The sequence below is a fragment of the Papio anubis genome, unplaced genomic scaffold, assembly GCF_008728515.1.
Source record: "Papio anubis isolate 15944 unplaced genomic scaffold, Panubis1.0 scaffold301, whole genome shotgun sequence".
NCBI lineage: Eukaryota > Metazoa > Chordata > Mammalia > Primates > Cercopithecidae > Papio > Papio anubis.
This window is the reverse complement of record NW_022163118.1, coordinates 47,056-74,362: the sequence shown is the minus strand read 5'-3', so window position 1 is coordinate 74,362 and position 27,307 is coordinate 47,056. Positions and strand designations below refer to the sequence as shown.

The following is a 27,307-nucleotide window of genomic DNA, read 5'->3' as shown; positions in this document are numbered from 1 at the left end:
TGATGAACATCGATGCAAAAATCCTCGATAAAATACTGGCAAACCGGATTCAGCAGCGCATCAAAAAGCTTATCCACCATGATCAAGTGGGCTTCATCCCTGGGATGCAAGGCTGGTTCAACATTCACAAATCAATAAACATAATCCAGCATATAAACAGAACCAAAGACAAGAACCACATGATTTTCTCAATAGATGCAGAAAAGGCTTTTGACAAAATTCAACAGCCCTTCATGCTAAAAATTCTCAATAAATTCGGTATTGATGGAACGTACCTCAAAATAATAAGAGCTATTTATGACAAACCCACAGCCAATATCATACTGAATGGGCAAAAACTGGAAAAATTCCCTTTGAAAACTGGCACAAGACAGGGATGCCCTCTCTCACCACTCCTATTCAACATAGTGTTGGAAGTTCTGGCTAGGGCAATCAGGTAAGAGAAAGAAATCAAGGGTATTCAGTTAGGAAAAGAAGAAGTCAAATTGTCCCTCTTTGCAGATGACATGATTGTATATTTAGAAAACACCATTGTCTCAGCCCAAAATCTCCTTAAGCTGATAAGCAACTTCAGCAAAGTCTCAGGATACAAAATCAATGTGCAAAAATCACAAGCATTCGTATACACCAGTAACAAACAGAGAGCCAAATCATGAATGAACTTCCATTCACAATTGCTTCAAAGAGAATAAAATACCTAGGAATCCAACTTACAAGGGATGTAAAGGACCTCTTCAAGGAGAACTACAAACCTCTGCTCAGTGAAATAAAAGAGGACACAAACAAATGGAAGAACATACCATGCTCATGGATAGGAAGAATCAATATCGTGAAAATGGCCATACTGCCCAAGGTTATTTATAGATTCAATGCCATCCCCATCAAGCTACCAATGAGTTTCTTCACAGAATTGGGAAAAAACTGCTTTAAAGTTCATATGGAACCAAAAAAGAGCCCGCATCTCCAAGACAATCCTGAGTCAAAAGAACAAAGCTGGAGGCATCACGTTATCTGACTTCATACTATACTACAAGGCTACAGTAACCAAAACAGCATGGTACTGGTACCAAAACAGAAATATAGACCAATGGAACAGAACAGAGTCCTCAGAAATAATACCACACATCTACAGCCATCTGATCTTTGACAAACCTGAGAGAAACAAGAAATGGGGAAAGGATTCCCTATTTAATAAATGGTGCTGGGAAAATTGGCTAGCCATCAGTAGAAAGCTGAAACTGGATCCTTTCCTTACTCCTTATACGAAAATTAATTCAAGATGGATTAGAGACTTAAATGTTAGACCTAATACCATAAAAATCCTAGAGGAAAACCTAGGTAGTACCATTCAGGACATAGGCATGGGCAAAGACTTCATGTCTAAAACACCAAAAGCAACGGCAGCAAAAGCCAAAATTGACAAATGGGATCTCATTAAATTAAAGAGCTTCTGCACAGCAAAAGAAACTACCATCAGAGTGAACAGGCAACCTACAGAATGGGAGAAAATTTTTGCAATCTACTCATCTGACAAAGGGCTAATATCCAGAACCTACAAAGAACTCAAACAAATTTACAAGAAAAAAACAACCCCATCAAAAAGTGGGCAAAGGATATGAACAGACATTTCTCAAAAGAAGACATTCATACAGCCAACAGACACATGAAAAAATGCTCATCATCACTGGCCATCAGAGAAATGCAAATCAAAACCACAATGAGTTACCATCTCACACCAGTTAGAATGGCAATCATTAAAAAATCAGGAAACAACAGGTGTTGGAGAGGATGTGGAGAAATAGGAACACTTTGACACTGTTGGTGGGAATGTAAACTAGTTCAACCATTATGGAAAACAGTATGGCGATTCCTCAAGGATCTAGAACTAGATGTACCATATGACCCAGCCATCCCATTGTGGCGTATATACCCAAAGGATTATAAATCATGCTGCTATAAAGACACATGCACACGTATGTTTATTGCGGCACTATTCACAATAGCAAAGACTTGGAATCAACCCAAATGTCCATCAGTGACAGACTGGATTAAGAAAATGTGGCACATATACACCATGGAATACTATGCAGCCATAAAAAAGGATGAGTTTGTGTCCTTTATAGGGACATGGATGCAGCTGGAAACCATCATTCTTAGCAAACTATCACAAGAACAGAAAACCAAACACCGCATGTTCTCACTCATAGGTGGGAACTGAACAATGAGATCACTTGGACTCGGGAAGGGGAACATCACACACTGGGGCCTAGCATGGGGAGGGGGGAGGGATTGCATTGGGAGTTATACCTGATGTAAAGGACGAGTTGATGGGTGCTGATGAGTTGATGGGTGCAGCACAGCAATATGGCACAAGTATACATATGTAACAAACCTGCATGTCATGTACATGTACCCTAGAACTTAAAGTATAATAATAATAATAAAAATAAAATAAAATAAAAAAAATTAAAAAAAAAAAGTGTATGGCACCTACACCCTGCCCCACCACCCACCCCTACTTGCTCTTGCTTTCGCCATGTGAAATGCTTGTTCTGGCTTTGCCTCCACCATGATTAATAGCTCCCTGAGGCCTCCCCAGGAGCAGATTGTGCTGTGCTTTCTATACAGCCTGCAGAACCGAGACACAATTAAATCTCTTTTCTTATAAATTAAAAAAAAAAAAAAACTGGCAAAGCGAATCCAGCAGCACATCAAAAAGCTTATCCATTGTGATCAAGTGGGCTTCATCCCTGGGATGCAAGGCTGGTTCAACATATGCAAATCAATAAACGTCATCCAGCATATAAACAAAACCAAAGACAAAAACCACATGATTATCTCAATAGATGCAGAAAAGGCCTTTGACAAAATTCAACAGCCCTTCATGCTAAAAACTCTCAATAAACTCGGTATTGATGGAACGTATCTCAAAATAATAAGAGCTATTTATGACAAACCCACAGCCAACATCATACTGAATAGGCAAAAACTGGAAGCATTCCCTTTGAAAACTGGCACAAGACAGGGATGCCCTCTCTCACCACTCCTATTCAACATAGTGTTGGAAGTTCTGGCCAGGGCAATCAGGCAAGAGAAAGAAATAAGGGGTATTCAGTTAGGAAAAGAAGTCAAATTGTCCCTGTTTGCAGATGGCTTGATTGTATATTTAGAAAACCCTATCGTCTCAGCCGAAGATCTCCCTAAGCTGATAAGCAACTTCAACAAAGTCTCAAGATACAAAATAAATGTGCAAAAATCACAAGCATTCTTATACACCAGTAACAGACAAACAGCCAAATCATGAATGAACTCCCATTCACAATAGCTTCAAAGAGAATAAAATACCTAGGAATCCAACTTACAAGGGATGTGAAGGACCTCTTCAAGGAAAACTACAAACCACTGCTCAGTGAAATAAAAGAGGATACAAACAAATGGAAGAACATACCATGCTCATGGATAGGAAGAATCAATATTGTGAAAATGGCCATACTGCACAAGGTAATTTATAGATTCAGTGCCATCCCCATTAAGCTACCAATGACTTTCTTCACAGAATTGGAAAAAAAACTAAAGTTCATATGGAACCAAAAAGACCCCGCATTGCCAAGACAATCCTAAGCCAAAAGAACAAAGCTGGAAGCATCATGCTATCTGACTTCAAACTATACTACAAGGCTACAGCAACCAAAACAGCATGGTACTGGTACCAAAACAGAGATATAGACCAATGGAACAGAACAGAGCCCTTAGAAATAATACCACACATCTACAGCCATCTGATCTTTGACAAACCTGAGAAAAACAAGAAATGGGGAAAGGATTCCCTATTTAATAAATGGTGCTGGGAAAATTCGCTAGCCATCAGTAGAAAGCTGAAACTGGATCCTTTCCTTACTCCTTATACGAAAATTAATTCAAGATGGATTAGAGACTTAAATGTTAGACCTAAAACCATGAAAACCCTAGAAGAAAACCTAGGTAATACCATTCAGGACATAGGCATGGGCAAGGACTTCATGTCTAAAACACCAAAAGCAACGGCAACAAAAGCTAAAATTGACAAATGGGATCTAATTAAACTAAGGAGCTTTTGCACAGCAAAAGAAACTACCATCAGAGTGAACAGGCAACCTACAGAATGGGAGAAATTTTTTGCATTCTACTCATCTGACAAAGGGCTAATATCTAGAACCTACAAAGAACTCAAACAAATTTACAAGAAAAAAACAATCCCATCAAAAAGTGGGCAAAGGATATGAACAGACACTTCTCAAAAGAAGACATTCATACAGCCAACAGGCACATGAAAAAATGCTCATCATCACTGGCCATCAGAGAAATGCAAATCAAAACCACAATGAGATACCATCTCACACCAGTTAGAATGGCGATCATTAAAAAATCAGGAAACAACAGGTGCTGGAGAGGATGTGGAGAAATAGGAACACTTTTACATTGTTGGTGGGATTGTAAACTAGTTCAACCATTATGGAAAACAGTATGGCGATTCCTCAAGGATCTAGAACTGGAAATACCATTTGACCCAGCCATCCATTACTGGGTATATACCCAAAGGATTATAAATCATACTGCTATAAAGACACATGCACATGTATGTTTATTGCAGCAGTATTCACAATAGCAAAGACTTGGAATCAACCCAAATATCCATCCATGACAGACTGGATTAAGAAAATACGGCACATATACACCATGGAATGCTATGCAGCCATAAAAAAGGATGAGTTCATGTCCTTTGTAGGGATGTGGATGTAGCTGGAAACCATCCTCAGCAAACTATCACAAGAACAGAAAACCAAACACCACATGTTCTCACTCATAGGTGGGAATTGAACAATGAGATCACTTAGACACAGGAAGGGGAACATCACACACCAGGGCCTATTGTGGGGAGGGGATAGGGAGGAGGGATAGCATTAGGAGATATACCTAATGTAAATGACGAGTTAATGGGTGCAGCAAACCAACATGGCACATGTATACATATGTAACAAACCTGCACATTGTGCACATGTACCCTAGAACTTAAAAGTATAATAAAAAAATTCAATCCATTTTTTACTTCAATAAATTTTTTCTTTAAAAGAAATTTCTATTCTCTACTTATAGTAAACTTTTTTTTTTTATAGTAAAATTTTTTTTCTAGTTTGTATTCTAAATTAAGGTGGTAGCTGCACAGGTTCTTCCAAAGGTATATTGAGGGATGCTGAGGTTTGGAGTACGATTGAACCCATCACACAGGTAGTGAGCACAGGACCCAATAAGTAGTTTTTCAACCCTGGCCCACTCTGTCCCTCCCTGTTCTTATTTCTCAGTGTCTATTGTTCCCATGTTTATGACAGTGTACACCCAATGTGTAGCTCCCACATGAGTGAAAACATGAGATATTTGGTTTCGGTTTCCACGTTAGTTTGCTTATGATAGTGGATTCCAGCTGTATCCATGTTGCTGTAAGGGACATGATTTTGTTCTTTTTATTGCTGCATAGTATTCCATGGTATATGTAAAATTTTCCAGTCTACCTTGGGTTTTCAGTCTACCTTGGATGCACCTAGATGGACTCCATGTCTTTACTATTTTGAATAGTGCTGCAATGAACATACATGTGCATGCGTCTTTTTGTTACAATGATTTATTGTCCTTTAGGTATACCCCTACTATAGTAATCGGGTTGCTGCATCCAGTTCTTAGTACTTAATTTCCAAACTGCTCTCCATAGTAGCTGAACTAATTTACATTGTCACCAATGGTGTGTGTTTCCGTTTCTCCACAGCCTCCCCAACATTTTTTTTTTTTTTTGACTTTTTAACAAAAGTCATTCTGACTGGTGTGAAATGGTATCTCACTGATGTTTTATTTGGCATTTCTCTGATGATTAGCAATGGTAAGCATTTGTTAATGTTTGTTGGCCACTTACATGTGTTATTTTGAGAAGTGTCTGTTCATGTCCTTTGCCCATTTTTAATGGTGTTATTTATTTTTTGCTTGTTGATTTGTTTAGGTCTCTTATGGATTCTGGATAATAGGCATTTGCTGTATCCATAGTTTGTGAATATTTTCTTCCATTCTTTAGGCTGTCTGTTTAATCCCGTGATAGTTTCTCATGCTGTGCAGAAGCTCTTTAGCTTAATTAGATCACACTTGTCAATTTTTGTTATTCTTGCAATTGCTTTTGAGGACTTAGCCATAAATTAATTGACAAGTGTGATGTCCAGAAGAGTATTTCCTAGGTTTTTTTCCAGGATTTTTATAGTCAGAGGATGCACTCTTATGTAAGAAAAGCAAAACGCTTTTTTCTTTTTCTGAGATGGAGTCTCCCTCTGTCACCCAGGCTATAGTGCAGTGGTATGATCTTGGCTCACTGCAACCTCTGCCTCCTGGGTTCTAGTGATTCTCCTGCCTCAGCCTCCCCAGTAGCTGGAATTACACATGCCTGCCACCAAGCCTTGCTAATTTTTGTATTTTTAATAGAGACAAGTTTTCATCATGTTGGCCAGGCTGGTCTCAAGCTCCTGACCTCAAACGATCCGCCCACCCCGGCCTCCCAAAATGCTGGGATTACAGGCGTGAGCCACTGCATCTGGCCAAGTACAAAGTTTTTAACATACAAATGGAAATGAATATTTTAGTGTTTTGTTTAATTCATAAAGTGCACTTATTTTGGATTCTATTAAATAATAAACATTCATATACGGTTAAGTGTTTGGATGCCAGTCATTCACGTGTGATTATAGGTAGGAAGAGTTGAGATGGTGCAAAGAAACTTTTTTATTTTTTATTTTTGAGACAGAGTCTCACCCTGTCACCCAGGCTGGAGTGCAGTGGCACAATCTCGGCCCACTGCAGCCTCCACCTCCTGGGTTCAAGCAGTTCTCTGCCTCAGCCTCCCTAGTAACAGGCATTACAGGCTCCTGCCACCATACCAGGCTAATTTTATTATTATTATTATTATTGTTTTGTGTGTGTGTTTTTAGTAGAGGCAAGGTTTCACCATCTTGGCCAGGCAGGTCTTAAACTCCTGACCTCGTGATCCACCTGCCTTGGCCTCCCAAAGTGCTGGGATTACAGGTGTGAGCCACTGCGCCCGGCTGGTGCAAAGAAACTTTAAAAGTGGTATGGACCAGGAGCAGTGGCTCATGCCTGTAATGTCAGCACTTCGGGAGGCTGAGGTGGGAGGATCACAAGGTCAGGAGTTTGAGACCAGCCTGGCCAGTATGGTGAAACCCCGTCTCTAGTAAAAATACAAAAATTAGCTGGGCATGGTGATGGGCGCCTCTAGCCCCAGCTACTTTGGAGGCTGAGTCAGAGCAATCGCTTGAACCCGGGAGGCAGAGGTTGCAGTGAGCCAAGATCATACCACTGCACTCCAGGCTGGGCAACAGAGTGAGACTCTGTCTCAAAAACAAAAACAAAACAAAACAGAACAAAAGAAGTGGTATGAACCAAAGCCAAATTACAATGAATTAGAGAGTACACCAAAGCATCTCAAAGCATACCTTCAGTTATTAGGCGATAACATGCAATTTCTAAAACTTAAATGCAGCTTTTAAAGAAATTTTAATGTGTTAGTTTAGTCACATTTATTGAATAAAGTTAGCAAATGGGTATCTGTTGAAAATGAGAGCTCCAGGGAATTAAAAAATGTAAAGTTCCCATTTCCTTTCTGTGTTAACACAGCTAATTATGATCTTTACTTAACATGCATAAGTCAACAGAAGAACTCAGTATTTCACCAAATTAAAAACAAGAATTATATTAGAGAAATGAAGCGCAAAAGAGAAACTGTAATATGACTAACCTCAGTTAAATAGTTCTTGCAGGTATTTGAAGTCTGTGGGTTTGAAGTAGGAATTCTTATGGGTGTTTGAGGAATGTATTTTCTGTTGAGTCCTGGCCTCATAGGAAGAGTGCTAAGAAAAGATTTCACATGCTCTTTCTCCATAAGGAGCTTGGTGCTGATCACTGCTATTTTCATATTTGATCTGTAAAGATAGCAAAGACAAATGCTTAGTATTTCACTTTTCCTTAAATGACTCTTAATGACTTGCATTTTTTAAAAAGTTGCCCTGAGAGTAAACCAAATTACCCACTAAACAGTGTGTTAACACTGAAGATGTGTGAGAGCATGCCTGTTGTAAGCAATTATAATAACCTACAACGTGATATAATCTTGCTCCAGTTTGAATAAATGGCTGTCATTGGAAAGACAAAAAATAACAAATGCTGGGAAGTTTCAGAGAACACTAAACTCTTATATGCTGTTGGTAGGAAGGTAAATTAGTGCAGACACTATAGAAAACAACATGAGGTTTTCTCAAAAAACTAATAATGGAACCGCCGAGGGATCCAGCCACCCCACTACTGGGCATTCAGGCAACAGAAAAGAAAATAATAGGTCAAAACAATATCTGTACTCGTATGTTTATTGTAGCACTATTCACAACAGCTAATGTATGGAATCAACCTACATATCCATCAACAAATTAATGAACAAAAAATTGTGGTACACATACACAATGGAATACTATTCACCATATAAAGGAATTAAATCCTGTTATTTGTGGCCACGTGGATCAGTCTGAGGGATGTTATGTTAAGTGCAGATAAATACTGCACATTCTCACTCATGTGTGGGAGCTGAAGAAAAACTGAGGGCTGGGGAACATGGCTGATGCCTGTTATTTCTTAGCACTTTAAAAGACCAAGGCAGGAGAATCACTTGAGGCCAAAAGTTCCAGAGCAGCCTGGACAACATAGGGAGACATCTCTACAAAGTAAAAAATCAGACAGTTGCAATGGTGCATGCCCATAATCCTAGCTGCTGAGGTGGAGGTGGGAGGCTGAGGTGGGAGGATCACATAAGCTCAAGAGTTTGAGGCTGCAGTGAGCTACGATCAAGCCACTGTCTCCAGTCTGGGTGACTACAGTTGCCCAGAGCCCAGACTACACTAGCAAGACCTTGTCTCTTAACAACAACAAAAAAGCTCATAGAAGTAGGAAAGGGGAGGCTGGTTAATGGTTACAGAATAGATGAGAGGAACGGGTTCTGGTGTTCTGTGGCATTGTAGGGTGAATATGGTTAACTATGATTTATTGTATATTTTTAACAAGCTAGAAGATTTTGAATGTTCACAATGCAAAGAAATGAAAAATGGTTGAAGTAGTAAATATGCTAGTTAGCTTGATCATTACACACTATATACATGCATCAAAATATCACTCTATAGCCCATAATTATGTGTATACATGTGAATTAAAACAAAAGAGAACCTATATTCATCCCATTAAAAAAAGAGAATATGGGTCAACCTTACTGGCTTCCTTCTAATGAATAGAATTCAGTAAAAGGGATACCATGTAGCTTCTTCTATCTCAGGTTGCTTTCCCTTTGAACCCAGCCCCCAGATTGTGAGAGAGCTCAGGCCTCAAAGAGAGCCCGAGAGTGCCAGTGTCAGTGTTCATGCTGCCTGCCCCCACCAAGGTTCCAGCCAATGGCCAGCATCAACAGCAAACACGTGGGTGAGCAAAGCTTCAGACGATCCATTTCCCCAACTGATCAGCTGTTCCTAGGGAAGCTGAGGGGAGCAGACAAGCTGTCCTGGCAGAACTTTTTCCAAACCACAGGTTTATGAACAACATAAATGTTTTTCTTTTAAGCCACAAACTCTGGGTAATGGTTAGAAAAATAAGTTTTAAAAAAACTTGTTTAAAAAAAACAATTACCAGTTTTTAAATGTCATAATAAAAATTAAATGTAGTGGAATATCTTTAACTTCACCCTTTGTGTCTCAAAGGGGTCTGTGGCCAGCTTATACCTTACTTATTCTAAGATATGATGGGAAGTCAGACTTATAAGACACAGTTTATTTCTTTTTTTCTCCATTCAAACCTTTAGTCTCTTATCTAGTGCCTCCCTCTATAGTTTTATTTTCAGTAAATTTTGGAGGAACTTTTCCTAAAACTCCCTTCAGTTATGAACTCTGATAACAAGGTGTCTCCTTACAATTTCCCCTCAAGTTAGGAAATAAGACTGCAGAGCAAGAAGATACATGATTTGAAAAACAACTAGGAATACTTGGTTACATAACCAAAATCATTTACCTGATTTCAATTAATGAAAATTCTAAAAGAAGAAGCTTTGAGTATTTATTAAGCAATCTAGTATTCAATTTTCATTTTCCTCTTCTTGGTGAGGAAATAAGGAGAACATTATGGAATTATTTTTAATCTTCACAGAAGTAAAATAAACACAGTGTGCTTTGAGGGTTAAGAAATCATATGCAATTTCTTCTTTACCTTACTTCAAGCTTGTTTGTATGGAGAAGTTAAGACCATCCCATCTCTATGTTATACCACAATGCTTCTCTATAACACATAACTTGACTCTGAAATTTTGAAATTCAAAATACTAATCCACTATTTGTCTCTGATAAATTGCCTGAACATTACCTGATTTTTAAGTGCTGCACTCCTAAAACTTTAGGAGTGTCAGTGTCAGTGTTCATGCTGCCTGCCCCAACCAAGGTTCCAGCCAGTGGCAAGCATCAACATCAAACACGTGGGTGATGATTTTCTTGGAACGCACTAAACTGTTTATTCCAAGAATCTTCTACTGAGCTGGAAGGCAGAGCTGTGCATCTCTGTTTCAGTGAAAAAAGGTCAACACAGGGAACTGTGGTTTCTGAGAATGCAAGATCTACACCAATAATATAATTAGCCACAGTGCTACACAAGAAAACCAGCTACCAGGTGGAAAGAGGATCTGCGAGCTGAAAGATGATGACTTCACTTGGTTTCCACTGAGGAAAGCTGGGAGCTCATACTTCCTGGATGGTAAACATCTATGAAAGATTCTATGAATTATAATGAGTTAGTAAAACATAATGCACTATATAGTAGACTATGTCAGCACATTCTGGGACCAAAATTTACTGAAAATAAAACTATAGAGGGAGGCACTGGATAAGAGATTAAAGGTTTGAATGGAGAAAAAAAAGAAATAAACTGTCTTATAAGCCAGACTTCCCATCATGTCTTAGAATAAGTAAGGTATAAGCTGGCCACAGACCCCTTTGAGACACAAAGGGTGACATTAAAGATATTCCACTACATTTAATTTTTATTACGACATTAAACAACTGGTAATATGCAACATGATTGGAAAAAACCTCTCATTAAATTTGATTTGGCCTGGTATAAGAATAGACATAAACTAAGAATTGATAATCTAAAAATAAACCTGCACATTTACGATCAATTGATTTTATACGAGGCTAACAAAAGAACAAAATGGGAAAAGAATAGTCCTTTCAACAAACAGTGCTGGGACAACTGGGTATCCATATGCAAAAAATAAAGTTGGACTCTCACCAAATATCATATTTAAAAATAAACTCGAAATAAAACAATTAACTGTAACAGCTAAAACTATAAAACTCTGAGAAGAAAACATTGGCGTAAATCTTTGTGACTGCATATGACTCCAAAAAAAAATGGATTCAATGGACTTCAAAATTGAAAACTCCTGTGCCTGAGAAGACAGTATCAAGAAGTGAAAAGGCAAGCCACTGAACAGAAACAATATTTGAAAAGCATATATCTGATAAGGGACTTACATATATAGGATATATATATGAAGAACCCTTGCAATTCATAAATAACAAGATAAAATTTTTAAAATGGGCAAAGATTTTGAATACATATTTCTACAAAGAAGACATAAAGATGAATAATAAGCACATTAATAGATGCTTAATACAATTAGTCATTAGGAAAATGTAAATCAAAACCACCTTGTGGTATCACTTCATGACACAGGATGAAATATTTGTTCAATAAAAAAGAGAAAGTAAGTGTTAGGAAAAATGTAAAGACATTAAAACTCTTACCCAATGCTGCTGGGGATGTAAAGTGGTGCAGTCACTTTGGAAAACAAACTGGCAGCTCCTCAAAAGGTTAAGCATGAAGTTACCATATGACCCAGAAATTCCAGTCATAAGTATATACTCCAGAAAAATAAAAACAAATGCAAACACAGAAATTCATACATAAACATTTACAGTGGCATTATTAATAAGAGTCAAAGAGTGGAAAGAACCCAAAGGTCCATAACCTTTGGGTGGGAAAGAACCCAAAAGTCCATTCATCTGATGAATGGATAAATAAAATGTTTGATGTATCCATACAATGGAGTATTACTCAGCAATAAGAAGAAATTAAGTACTGATACTGATAGAATCAGGAGACAGCAAAATGCCTAGGCAGATTCGGAAGGGTCCCTGGAGAATCTCCAACCAGCCCCACAAGTGTCTACACCAGATGTTTTGTGCAGTTAAGGGAACCTGCACAGGGTCTTGCCTGGACATGCCAGCAGTGGAATGGAGGCCCACATGCACTGGGGGAATGGGGTGGAGCCAGCAGGAATTCACACCTTATGCAGAAGAGGAACCTGGCCTCTTCAGCTCATGTGTGGTGGGTGGTCCTGGTATTCAGTTGTGAGGTGGAAACCTGTTTGCAGGACCTCTCTTTTTGCTGAGAGCTTTCCTTTCACTTAATAAATTTTGTCCTCCTCATCCTTCAATGTGTTCACGTGCCTAATTTTTTTCTGATCGGGAGACAAGAACCCGGACTTAGCTGAACTAAGGAGCAAAAACCCTGCTTTAATACCTGCTACAACACAGATGTAGCATGAAAAATTATGCTAAGTAAAATAAGCCAGTCACAGTAGACCACTTGCTTTTTATTTCAGGGGCTCATAGGAAAATCTATACAAAGAAGGTGGGTGGTTCCCTAGGGCTGAGGGAGGAAGGGGAAACCAGCAAAGATGGCTAAATGATGTGAGGTTTCTTTATAGGGTGATGAAAATGTTCTAAACTTGATTGTAATGATGATTGTGTAACTCTGAAAATAGTAAAAGTCAATGAATTGTATATTTTAAATGAATAAATTGCATGGTGTGTTAATTATTTCTCAATAAACCTGTTATGCCCCCAAATTTATTTGGTACTAGTGATCTGGAGACGTGTACTGCTTGGTTTCAGATAACTGGCCAGGGTTCAAGACATAAGAGAATCAAAAACCTGTCCTTTTTATATTTATATTTTTATATTTTATATTTATAAAAATATAAATATTTTATATTTATAAAAATAAAAATAAAAATATATTTATATTAAATATAAATATATAAATACTTATATTTTTATATTTTATATTTATAGAAAAATATATTTTAAAACTATCCTTTTCATTAGTATCAAATCTGTAAAATTAAATGAAAAATCTTTCACTGCTTAAAGCACTGAGAGATTTATGTTGAGGAATAAGACCTTGTTTTCTTTTGCTCCAATTTATATCTAAAGGGTCTGAGAATCACACCCTTCAAACTATAAAATCTCATCAGATGGGTTTTATTAACTCATAATGTGGCTTACTTTCTAACCTGATTCTGGTACAACATCACAGATAGCAGAAGCTGAAGGAAATAAAAATATTTACCCCCAAATATATTTTTTGACATGTTTTGAAATGGCTGCTGCTGAGCCAAGAGATTTGAAATGGCCGTACAAAGCTGTCTTCTGTGGGGGAAATTGCATCTGTAAGAAGTCTTCATTAATGTAGCCCAAACTCTCCCCTTTTAGATCTTCCTAGATTTAGGGAAGATTACGAGCCTGATGCATTCAAAATCTGAAAAGATATATTTGCCCTCTGTTTTCTCTGAGGGCTGCCAGCTATGAGGCTTCATCTACATAATAAGAACCTTGGCCTCCATAACCACCTTATCTTAATTAAGGCCTCCCTTTCTACCTATTTCCAGTTTTAGAGAACAGATTTTCTTTACCAATTGTCACCTAAAGAATCCCCAAAACCCACATATGACTTGTTAGCCCCTCCTTTTTGATGTCCCACTTTCAGGCTGAACCAATGTCTGCCTTCCTCATATTGATGTACAATTTTCCCTACAACTTCTGTCTGCTGGAAATGTACAAAACCAAACTGTAATGTGACTGTCTCATGAAACATTCTCAGGATCTCTTGAGACTATGTAACCCAGGGCCACAGTCACCATATTGGCTCAGAATAAACCTTAAACATATTTTGGCAGAATTTGGGTTTTTCCATCATGAAAATTTTTCCAAAATTACATAATTTTTAATTCCAAAACTGATTTAAAATTACCTTATGTTGGAATATAAGTTATTCTATTATAAAGATACATGCATTTGTATGTTCTTTGCAGCACTATTCACAACAGCAAAGACATGGAATCAACCCAGATGTCCATCAATGACAGACAGGATAAAGAAAATGTGGTATATATACATCTTGGAATACCATGGAGCCATAAAAACGAATGAGATCTTGCTCTTTGCAGGGACACGGATGAACTTGAAGTTGTTATCCTCAGCAAGCTAACGCAAGAACAAAAAAAAACAAACACTGCATCTTCTCACTTACAAGTGGAAGCTGAATGATGAGAACACATGGACTTGGGGAGGGGAACAACAAACACTGGGGCCTGTTGGGGTTGGAAGGGAGAGCATCAAGATTAATAGCAAAAGCATGCAGGGCTTAATATCTAGGTACCTTTACCTTAAGATAAAAAAAAATTTTTTTAAGAAAATTACCTGATGTTTTAGCTTCTTAACCAGAATATCCATTTTCAGTTGAGCTGTTTTTAAGTCTTCATGGAAACTGAAGTCTTCATTTACAAACACATTAAACATATTTATTGTCATTTCTAGGCATTTCTTATATCTGCAGAAATGTACAGAATTAGTAAGTCAAGTATTTTTAAGAGTAAATATTGAATGTTTAAACAGATATTATGTTACAGCATATCAATGAAACAAATCTATAAACTATGAGCCTCTCAGTTTCAGCTGAACACAGTTTGAAAGCATTCTATATGAAATTATAATCTTAGATAAATAATATGAAGAACAATTTTATGGCATATATGGCAGGTAAAGTGATATTATAACCATACAGTTTTTTTGGGTTTTTTTGGTTTTTTTTTTTGAGATTGAATTTCACTCTTATTGCCCAGGCTGAAGTGCAATGGTGCGATCTCGGCTCACTGCAGCCTCTTGTCTCCTGGGTTCAAATGATTATCCTGCCTCAGCTTCCCAAGTAGCTGGGATTACAGGCATGTACCAGCACACCTGGCTAATTTTGTAGTTTTAGTAGAGATGGATTTTCACCATGGTATTCAGGCTGGTCTCAAACTCCTGATCTCAAATGATCTACCCATCTTGGCCTCCCAAAGTGCAGGGATTTCAGGCATGAGCCACGACGCCTGGCCTAACCATACAGTTTTTTATAAATAAACTATTCATACCCATTTTGGTATGCTAAGATAAAATAATCTATTACTAAATATAAGCCATAATTCAGAGATGAGTAACCAAGATAAAAAAGTAAAACACATATATGTTTGAAAAAGACACAAAAATACATTTTGATACCCATTGACCACGGTCTATAAGAAGAAAAAAAAAGTACACCCAAAAAGCATCAAGGAGATCATTCAATGCAGAAAAAGAGAAGAAAAACATCTTTAATATCTGATTTGAGGAGAAAAAGGAAACAGGTAGTTTTAGAAAAAAGGAACGGGGCAGGGTTAAAGACTTTGACGAAGAGATCTAGAGATCTTTCCTGACAAAATGTCAACAAAATGAAAGATATGCAGAACCATGTAGAGAAAGACAACAACAGAAAAATGTTGATTAGAATCAGAAAACCAACTTAAGTGCTCAGTAAATAAACAGAAAAGTATCTGTGTTCAGGGCTTCAAAGATACATTCCATTTTTTAAAAAAAATCTGTGATCAAAACATGAATGCTCATTTTACTCTTACTTATAAGTTATACATATATTTATATATATATATAATTTATTTGTGTAAAACAAGTTTAATAACATGTATACTTCATGTATACAACAGAGAGACCCATGTAAAATGAGTAAATTTCCATGATATGTTTTATATCTGAAAGAGAAAGCAGCAGAAACAAAATACAAGCTACATATCAAGATAAATTTTGATGTTAAAGAATGACACGAATAGGTCTTCTTTAAAGAATCTGAATGCAGCAGAGAAGGATACTGCAAAAGGAAGATGACCAAAGACAGCAAAAATATCTTCAGAAATGAAAATTCAAATGAGATAATGAAGAGTGCAGTTTTGACATTATATGTCCAAGGCTTTGTCATTATTGTTTTCAAAATCATTAAAGAATAAGTGGCCGGGTGCGGTGGCTCATGCCAACTTTGCGAGGCCAAGATGGGTGGCTCACAAGGTCAGGAGTTCGAGACCAGCCTGAACAACATGGTGAAACTCCGTCTCTATTAAAAATACAAAAATTAGCCAGGTGTGGTGGTGCATACCTGTAATCCCAGCTACGCAGGAAGCTGAGGTCAGAGAATCGCTTGAACCCAGGAGATGGAGGTTGCAGTGAGCAGAGAATGCACTATTTGCACTCCAGCCTGGATGACAGAGTCAGACTCTGTCTCAAAAAAAAAAAAAAAAAAAAAAAAAAAAGTGTAGTATTTTCGCATTCAAAAAAATTTCAGATTGTGTTTTTTTCATATATTTTTAATACAATTTTTTTCATCCCAACCTTGCCCCAGCAGCTCAGCTGACTCCTGCCCCCATGACTCACATGCCTATAATGTTGTGTTGTGAGTTTCTGAAATACATTTTAAAATAGATTTCGTTTAATTATGAAAATGCAGACATAAAATGAATTTGTATCTAGGTTTTAGTCAAGTAAAATTAGAGTTAAATCAATTAATAAATGATTAAAATGTTCTATAATATGAAAACCATACCCAGTTGCCTCTTCTTCTAATTCATGATTTTTCTTCCTTATTTGATCCACATTATACTCCAGTGATGATATTAACTCAAAAAATTTTCTTAATTCTTCATTTTCTTCTTCAGGCTTGAAAAAGAAAGTGTTTAAAATTATTTTTGTAAAATCTAGAGACCCTCTTCTATCTTAAAAATGTTATTTCTCGTAAGTTGATGAGTAATATGTATTTAGGCAGGTGTATAAAGTACATTTTGTAAACCTGATGCCAATAAGGACAGATTTCAAAAATAGCCACTTTTTGTAAAACAGCTAAAAATGATTCATACTTTCATCATCTTTCCTGAAATTTAAACTGCTAAAAATGTTTGTTAAAATGAGGGTGTTTACACATAAGATACTAAGGATTAGTAAAAAATTTAAGGGTAGTTATATTTACATTTGAGTTTTTAAAGATGCTTTAGAAACATTGTCATTAATAGTTTAAGATATTCCAAGTTTTGTTAAATTACATCTTACTAAAATGATTTTTAGAAAACTCTTCTTATCTAGTTCCCATTATATTTTTTATCCTCGTCTGTCTTCAGGCTGATCTAAATATTCTCATTCTCTGTTAGTATTCACCCACAGGTTTCAGTTTTTCCCTTTCTCTTAATCATTTCTCTTTAAATAAAGTTTTTCTTCTATAATAAAAACATAACTTTTGTCTACTTTTTGTAGATTTTCTATTATCCTGTTTCTTTCCTTCCATTGGACTCTGTGACACATGGTCTCATCCAGAGATCTATTTTTCATCACTTACTGTTTTTTATACCAAAATCTGATTTTTAAATAATTCCAATAAAAAAGTCCAAGGGTCACGAAGGACTTTATCCTGCTTTACTCAGTAGCAACTGCGAGTAGTGACCAAATGATCCCTCTGCCCCTCTGACCCCACTTTATTTCTAAACACAGCAACCTCTGATGTTCAGTCCTATCCCTTTCTATTCCTGTTTTTTTGTTTTGTTTTGTTTTTTTGAGACAGAGTCTCGCACTGTCATCCAGACTGGAGTGCAGTGGTGTGATCTCCGCTCACTGCAACCTCTGCCTCCGGGGTTCAAGTGATTCTCCTGCCTCAGCCTCCTAAGTAGCTGGGATTACAGGTGCCCGTCACGACACTTGGCTAATTTTTTGTATTTTTAGTAGAGACACGTATCACTATGTTGGCCAGGCTGGTCTTGAACTCCTGACCTCGTGATCTGCCCACCTCGGCCTCCCAGAGTGCTGCAATTACAGGTGTGAGCAACCACACCCAGCTGCTATTCCTCTTTTAAATTCTCTTAGGACTCCTAGAATCTCAAAATTTTGACCCAGATTCCCTAATCTACATTTCCAGCTCTGAACTGCTTCTTGAGGCCTCTTCTTTCTAGTACACATATTATAGACAATATTCTCAACCACACACTCATACGTTGCTACTTGGTGCAGATTACCTTTGTAGTGAATCATGTCTATTTTATGTTGATTGTTATTGATGTTACTTTGCATATAGTATTATTTTCTAATCTCGAAGGGGGCTTGTCTTGCCCTTAGGATATTGACCAGTATATTTTGTCCTTTTTTTTTTTTCCTCTTTTTGAGATGGAGTCACATGCTGTTATCCAGGCTGGAGTGCAGTGGCACCATCTTAGCTTATTGCAACTTCCACCTCCTGGGTTCAAGTAATTCTCCTGCCTCAGCCTCCCAAGTAGCTGGGACTACAGGTGCACACCATCATTCCTGGTTAATTTTTATATTTTTAGTAGAGACAAGGTTTCACCATATTGGCCAGGCGTTCTTGAACTCCTGACCTCAGGTAATCCACCTACCTTGCCCTCCCAAAGTGCTGGGATTACAGGCGTGAGCCACTGCACCTGGCCCTTTTTTTTCTTTTATAATGAAAACTTTCCCATGAGAATCAGATGATCAATTGTTTGCCTTTGTTTCCTTGTGAAGAATTTCCTTTCCATAGAGATACGGCATGATGAACATCTTGTTCTAAAGTTTCTTCCGGGGGACACTCAGTGATATCATTGGGAAGCTCCAGTCAAGTAGAGGTCTCCCTTCTTCCCAATCGAGATTCTTCATCGTGAACCAAATGTCTTAATCCACGTAGTCTCTTGCTTAGAAGTCTCTTGCTTAGAAGTTAGAAGTTAATGAAATAAGAACTTTCTAGAGAAGTTAGAGGCTACTGATTGAGATGGTTTAAAGCTGTCCCTTATTAAATGTTTTACTCCCAAGGCAGACATCAAAATGGCTAATAATTCCATGCCTGATGTCTGACTCACTTCTATGGGAATCTATACAAAACGTTTTATTTGTGAGACAGAGTCTCGCCCTGTTACCCAGGCTGGAGTGCAGTGGCTTAACCACTGCTCACTGCAGCCTTGATATCCCGAGCTCAAGCGACTCTCCTACCACAGCTTCCCAATGTAGCTAGGACTATAGGCATGCACCCTCAGATAACTGTTAATTTTTTTTTTTTTTTTTGGTAGAAGCAGGGTCTCACTTATATTGTGCTGGCTGGTCTCAAATTCCTGGGCTCAAGCACTGTTCCTGCCTCAGCCTCCCAAAGTGCTAGAATTACTGGCATGAGCCATCTCACCCAACCAGGTGTTTCATGGAATGGTTTGAGAGGCAGTATCTACACAGAAGCCAGAAGGTCTGTGTCTGAATCCCAGCTCTACCAGATACTAGCTGTGTGCCCTTGAGCAAATTAACTTTCTGTGTCTCTGGTTCTTTATCTATGAAGTAGAATAATACCATCTACTTCACTGGGATATTGGGAAGATTAAACCAGGGACTGCACAAGAAGCACTTAGAAAAGTACATGGTGCATAGAGAGCTACAGATAAGATTTGCTTAGAAGCACTTAGAAGAGTACATGGTACATAGTGAGCTACAGATAATATTTGCTATTAGCATGATAATTTTTACTGTTTTTTATATCTTGACAACTGTGTTAGGCAGGTGGCATTCCAATGGAAGTGGTCTATAGCTCACACTACTGAAAATGGCAGCAAATGGGGAGGGGGAGCGTACAATTCGTAGCTTACTTTTCTCTCTGTATGACTCAGTGGGCAACAGTCAGGTATGTACTACAATGTAAACAGCATCTCCTGGATTGAGTAGGTGGTACATAACCGACAAGACCAGCAGAGACAGGCTGAGCCATGGAGCTGAAAACCCTGGACTCTACTGCTAAATCAAGGCTTCTGAATCAATTCCCTCCCAGCAGCTGTTGCTGTGGCACTGCTTTCACGAGCACTCTGCTGAGTGCTCGGATTAAGGGGCTGTACTGTCATTTGTAAGACAAGCTGCAGCCAGAACTGTTCAGCTGACAAACTGGCAGCCATCCAGAAATACAGTTCTGGCTATATAGTGAAGGAAGGCAAATTTAGATTCTTTTTTCATACTGAGAAAAACATGAGCATTTGATTGAACAGTTCTCCTCTATTAGACTAATTATTTTTAATTTCATATTTAAGTGCTAAAAATACACTTAGAAGAAAAGATTTACTGTGTCAATGTCTCAAATAAGAAATAATTTGCATAGTATAAAGTATTTTGTTCTATGCTAAAAGCCGCCAAGCTAAAATATTTTTAATTTATACAAGGATAGGTGACATGTATGTCATATATTATTTTCCCTTTAAGCAAACTTATGATGAGACGAAATTATCTTCCATTAAAATTAAAGCCATGTGAAATTAAGGGCTAAGTTGTTCCATAGACTGGGCAACAAGTGCTGAGTCATGAGGTCAGTGAGAGTCGGAACAGTCAGGGAAGGCTTCATGAAGAGAAGATTGCCTGCCAGGTCTGAATGGATAAGGCTAGATGAGCAGGAACTGAGAAGGCAGGAAGGGCAACACGGGTAAAACTGGTGCTGGTGCTGCAATCTGCCCGATTAACTCTGAGGATAAAGTACAATGGCAGGGAGTTAAAAACATATGTCCATATAATAACCTGTAAATGAATGTTCACAGTGGCTGTTTTCATAATAGCCAAAAAGTGGAAACAACCTAAAGGTCCATCGGCTGATGAATGAATGGAAAACTGGTGTAGCCATGAAATAGACTATTATTTGACAATAAGAAGAAATAAACTACTGATATGGGCTACAACATGGATAAAATTCTGAAAACATTATGCTAAGTGAAAGAGCCAGTCAGAAAGGACTTCATATTGTATGACTCTATTTATATAAAATATGCAGACCATGCAAATCTTTGGAGACAAAAGCAGATGGTGGTTGTCTGCAACTGGGGTAGGTGGAGAGACATGGAGAAGGATTGCAATCATGGCTAAGAGATGTGGGGTTGCTTTTCAGAGTGGTGAAAATGTTCTAGCATTGAATGTGGTGATGGTTACACAATGCTGTGAATATACTAACAGACACTGAGTTGTACATTTTAGATGGTTGAACTATCTGACATATGAATTCTCTCTCAGTGAAACTGTTTTTAAAATCCAATGGTAGGATCAAGATAATTTTCTCAACTCCCTATTTTGGATGTACATACTCTATCAGATCTGAATATTTCTGTGCCATTGCAGTATATTTTAAATGAAAGGGAGATGAAGGCAATGCCTAACTTTTCAAGTAGTTTGTAAATTAACCTAAAGCATCTGCATTTCAAAGAACAGTATGATGGCTTTTCTGTACAAGTTAACCTAGAACCTATGAAATGAATAGGAACAGCTTCTGTGTCCATTCACAAAAGTGAAGAAATAAGAAAACTTTCTGGAACATTCCATTAAACATTCTCCTCTGACTTAATCTGGCTTGCCTCACCAAGGCAATAGGGAAACTATCTAAAAATACTGTTTAACAAGAAATGGGGAAAGGATTCCCTATTTAATAAATGGTGCTGGGAAAATTGGCTAGCCATAAGTAGAAAGCTGAAACTGGATCCTTTCCTTACTCCTTATACGAAAATTAATTCAAGATGGATTAGAGACTTAAATGTTAGACCTAATACCATAAAAATCCTAGAGGAAAACCTAGGTAGTACCATTCAGGACATAGGCATGGGCAAAGACTTCATGTCTAAAACACCAAAAGCAACGGCAGCAAAAGCCAAAATTGACAAATGGGATCTCATTAAACTAAAGAGCTTCTGCACAGCAAAAGAAACTACCATCAGAGTGAACAGGCAACCTACAGAATGGGAGAAAATTTTTGCAATCTACTCATCTGACAAAGGGCTAATATCCAGAACCTACAAAGAACTCAAACAAATTTACAAGAAAAAAACAAACAACTCCATCAAAAAGTGGGCAAAGGATATGAATAGACATTTCTCAAAAGAAGACATTCATACAGCCAACAAACACATGAAAAAATGCTCATCATCACTGGCCATCAGAGAAATGCAAATCAAAACCACAATGAGATACCATCTCACACCAGTTAGAATGGCAATCATTAAAAAGTCAGGAAACAACAGGTGCTGGAGAGGATGTGGAGAAATAGGAACACTTTTACACTGTTGGTGGGATTGTAAACTAGTTCAACCATTATGGAAAACAGTATGGCGATTCCTCAAGGATCTAGAACTAGATGTACCATATGACCCAGCCATCCCATTACTGGGTATATACCCAAAGGATTATAAATTATGCTGCTATAAAGACACATGCACACGTATGTTTATTGCAGCACTATTCACAATAGCAAAGACTTGGAATCAACCCAAATGTCCATCAGTGACAGATTGGATTAAGAAAATGTGGCACATATACACCATGGAATACTATGCAGCCATAAAAAAGGATGAGTTTGTGTCCTTTGTAGGGACATGGATGCAGCTGGAATCCATCATTCTTAGCAAACTATCACAAGAACAGAAAACCAAACACCGCATGTTCTCACTCATAGGTGGGAACTGAACAATGAGATCACCTGGACTCGGGAAGGGGAACATCACACACCGGGGCCTATCATGGGGAGGGGGGGAGGGGGGAGGGATTGCATTGGGAGTTATACCTGATGTAAATGACGAGTTGATGGGTGCAGCACACCAACAAGGCACAAGTATACATATGTAACAAACCTGCACGTTATGCACATGTACCCTACAACTTACAGTATAATAATAATAAATAAATTTAAAAAAAATACTGTTTAACAGGAAAAAAGTCAATTTTCTGTGAGGAATGATGTATAATTCTCAACTTTCCCAAGAGAAAATATTATAAAAGGTATGCAGTTATTTTTCAGAATGGCAGAATAAAAGCCAGAGTTTAAGAAATAAGTACGTTATAAAGGTAATAAAATGGTAATAATTAATTATAATGAAAATACAAAATCAATCTGTCCACTGAAATTAGTATCCTAAAAGAGTTTATATTATTCAACCAGCTACAGATTAACTATAGACATGTTAAATTCCATACATACTTGACTTCCTACTTGAAATAATTTCTTCTTTGAAGCCCGTGTCTCATCCAAATTAAGATGACAATGTGATGTATCTTCCAGTGGAGACTCTGACATACGAAATTTTTAAGGTGACTGGCCAGTTGTTCTTGAAGTTGCCTTAGAGTCACCTGATAAAATATTTTTGTTACTAATTTTATAAATTGCCTTATTATTAAATTGTTAATATTTAACTCTAATATGCATACTTTGGAAATTATTACCACACACATAGATTCACTTTCTTTTCCTCATTTGTACACATTCTCCTTTATTACTGAATTTATGAGGAACACAGAGGTGTTATCTTCCTGCCAAATTGGTATTCTCTTACAAGACAGATTGATTCAGCCTGCTATTCATTCATCTCAGACCAACTCAACCTGAGTTCCTCACACATTCAGTTGCCTGTTCAAATCCTTCCAACAGATTTCTCAGAATAAAAGTAAAATTCCAATGGCCTTCAAGGTCCTAGGTAACATGGCCTCTACTTCCCTCCCTGACCTCAGCTCCTACAACTCTGTCCCGTATTCACTTCATTCCCACTCTACGTGAACTCTGCCACCCCTCATTACTCTGAAAATAGGGATTCAATGTCAAACTCACAAATCACAGACTGCTACAAGTATCTTTGTACTGAACAAAGTTATATCCAAATGATAGTCATTGAGACTTAAAATGTAAATTATGAGATAATTATTAATAAAAAATATTCAAGGTAAATTATAAATACCTACCAGTGGGAACATTAAATCAAATATTTTTTGCTAAAATTTACCACATTTATTCCAAATTGTGATTTTATAATAAGTAGATGTCTTTCAAATATTAAGTGGTCAGAAAAATACATAATGTGAGACTGACATATTTTCAGACTTAAGTCACATTAATATGAGTCAAAATAAAGTTATACTAACTAAAATACATAAAAGAGCCACTGAAGGAAAAGCACCACAAGACACAGCAACATACTTCATTCAGTTCATCTGGGAAATCTAGAATTAAGTGTCAAAGTGGCTCACTTAATTGAATCTTAATTTCAAAATATTTATTTCAGGTACAAGCATTTCCATTTATCTGCTTCATTGTGGTCTTAAAATGTGGCAACATAAAGACATTAAATTTGTTATTTCAGCAGTATAAGATTACATAGCTTATGAACATTACTCTGTAGCTACTACAATTTCATAGGTGACAATGTCTTTACTCAAAGAAAGCATCTGTCAGCTCTACCTTTTATTTCCTGGAAACAAGGTATGTTTCCAAGCTGATACAGTAAACACATTTTTTAGTTTTTTATTAAAACAGCTTTGTTAAAATATGATTCCCACACTACATGTTTATCTGTTTTAACATACAGTTCAAAGATTTTTAGTAAATTTACTAGTCGTGCAACCATCCCTACAATCCAGCTTTAGAACATTTTCCTCACTCCAGGACAATCCCTCATGCCCATCAGCAGTCACGACCCATTTCCAGCCCCAGCCCTACACAAACATTCATCTTCTTTCTGTCCCTATATATGTCTTTTCTGGATGTTTCATGAAACGGAATTATACAGTATGATAAATACACTTTCATCTATTTATTTTTATATTGAATTAGATTCAACATACAGCCACAATGAAATGTTTAAATTTTCTTTCTGGAAGGTTAAAAATATTTATCTTTCTTCATACTTACTTCTCCTCTGCTTCTTCTTTTACATACTGAAACAGTTTTTCTTTTATAGAATTATATTCATTCATTAATTTCTTATTTTTCTCTTCTAGAAGATCTTTCTTTCCACTCTCAAAACAGCCTCCCTGGATATTAATTACTATCTCTTTATCATTGCCTTCCTTATGAGCACCCTCTAGTTGTTGTTTAAGCAAGAGATTTTCACATTCTAGTTGATACAGTCTCTCCTCTACACAGTTGTGCTTTCCGGTGGATTGACTCGTTTAGCTTCCTCATTTGGATGCACCTGCTCCATTTCCTTTATTCGATGCTGTGCTTGCCTCTGGTGCATCTGCACACTTTCTAAAGCCAATGTCTTTTCCCTGAGAGCATCTCTTGTCTCATGGAGCTTACCTTTTAAGGTATTTAACTTCATCCCAGCTTTAGAAAATTGTTCAGTAAGCAACTCATTTTTATCTTTTGGTTGAGAAATAGTAGAACTCATTTTTTTATGTACAGAAAAATTATGTGCTCTCTGTAAAACGAATTCTAGGCTTTTTGTTTCTACACTTTCATTGTGCTCATTCATAGCAGCAGCCAGTCTAGAATGGAGGAATTCAACTTCAGCTTCCAGTCTGTCTGTGCGGTGTTTTTCCTTCTCCAATTTTGAATTCAGCCTTGTATTCGCAGCTTTGAGGTCATTAAGCTGTTGCCAACACTGGGACTTTTTTTTGTTGTTGTTGTTATTTTCTCATTGAGTCTTGCACTCTTTTCAAAGTTAGCATTTATTTCTCTAATACTTTTAATTTCCTGAATATATTCCTTTTCCTTTTTGAGATTGTCATTTTTTATTACATATAATTCCCATCTGAGTATGGCAATATCTCCCTTCAACATGCAATTTGTATATATCACATCCTTCTTTTTTCCATAACTTTGAAAATCCTAAATAAAACAAAAGAAATTTTCAGAGGCCGGGCGCGGTGGCTCAAGCCTGTAATCCCAGCACTTTGGGAGGCCGAGACGGGCGGATCACGAGGTCAGGAGATCGAGACCATCCTGGCTAACAGGGTGAAACCCCGTCTCTATTAAGAAATACAAAAAACTAGCCGGGCGAGGTGGCGGGCGCCTGTAGTCCCAGCTACTCGGGAGGCTGAGGCCGGAGAATGGCGTGAACCCGGGAGGCGGAGCTTGCAGTGAGCTGAGATCCGGCCACTGCACTCCAGCCTGGGCGACAGAGCGAGACTCCGTCTCAAAAAAAAAAAAAAAGAAATTTTCAGCTAGCACTCAATAAAATAACATCATGGTTATCTCTGAAGTGAAAGAACAACCTGTACGTTCATGCAATTAAAAGTTGCTGTAAGTGGATATCCAACTGGAAAAAAAGTTGAAGCAAAACCTTGAACCTTACAAAGCATAAATTTCAAAAAGTTCAAAAATTTATTTGAAGTCAATGAATCCATAAAACTAAAAACACACACATACACACTGGAGAATTTTTAAGAATATCAGAATTGGAAAAGCCTTTCTCTGAATTACAACAAACTCAAAGCATAAAGTAAAATATTAACTAATTTGACTAAATTAAAATATTGGAAAAAGGAAATTGCATTTATACCCTGATACCTAACCCAGACACCACCCTATAGTAAAAGCTTTACCTCCACGTGTATTTGGACAGATAAAATTTCTCAAAGTTTTAAAAGTTCTGTTTCTGGCCGGGCACGGTGGCTCAAGCCTGTAATCCCAGCACTTTGGGAGGCCGAGACGGGCAGATCACGAGGTCAGGAGATCGAGACCATCCTGGCTAACACAGTGAAACCCCGTCTCTACTAAAAAAATACAAAAAACTAGCCGGGCGAGGTGGCGGGCGCCTGTAGTCCCAGCTACTCGGGAGGCTGAGGCAGGAGAATGGCGTAAACCCGGCAGGCGGAGCTTGCAGTGAGCTGGGATGGCGCCACTGTACTCCAGCCTGGGTGACAGAGCGAGACTCTGTCTCAAAAAAAAAAAAAAAAAAAAAAAAGTTCTGTTTCCCTGATAATATTGTATTGTGATTTGAGTCAACATTTTTTAGTCAGTTATAAGAATTTCATTTACTAAATCATAAATCTAGACACTGTACTAAGCACTTCTACAAACATACATTGATGAACTTATTTAGTTATCACAATTCTTAAAAAGAGAGGTTAAAAATATAAGCAAGCTGCAGGATTTTCCCAGGGCTTCTGACTCTACTTCTAGTTCTCCACCAGATCACAGTTACTTCTGTGGTGTAAATATATCAACACAAAAACAGAGAAACAAAAAGACACAGGCATAAAATGTGTCTTTTGTCTTTGTCACCTGGATTCTCCATGAAATAGCCAGATCG

General features: G+C 37.5%; 1 pseudogene; it reads right to left on the bottom strand.

Moving 5' to 3' along the window:
• Nucleotides 1-27,307, bottom strand: part of LOC101019428 — a 42,871-nt pseudogene that overhangs the window by 8,909 nt on the left and 6,655 nt on the right.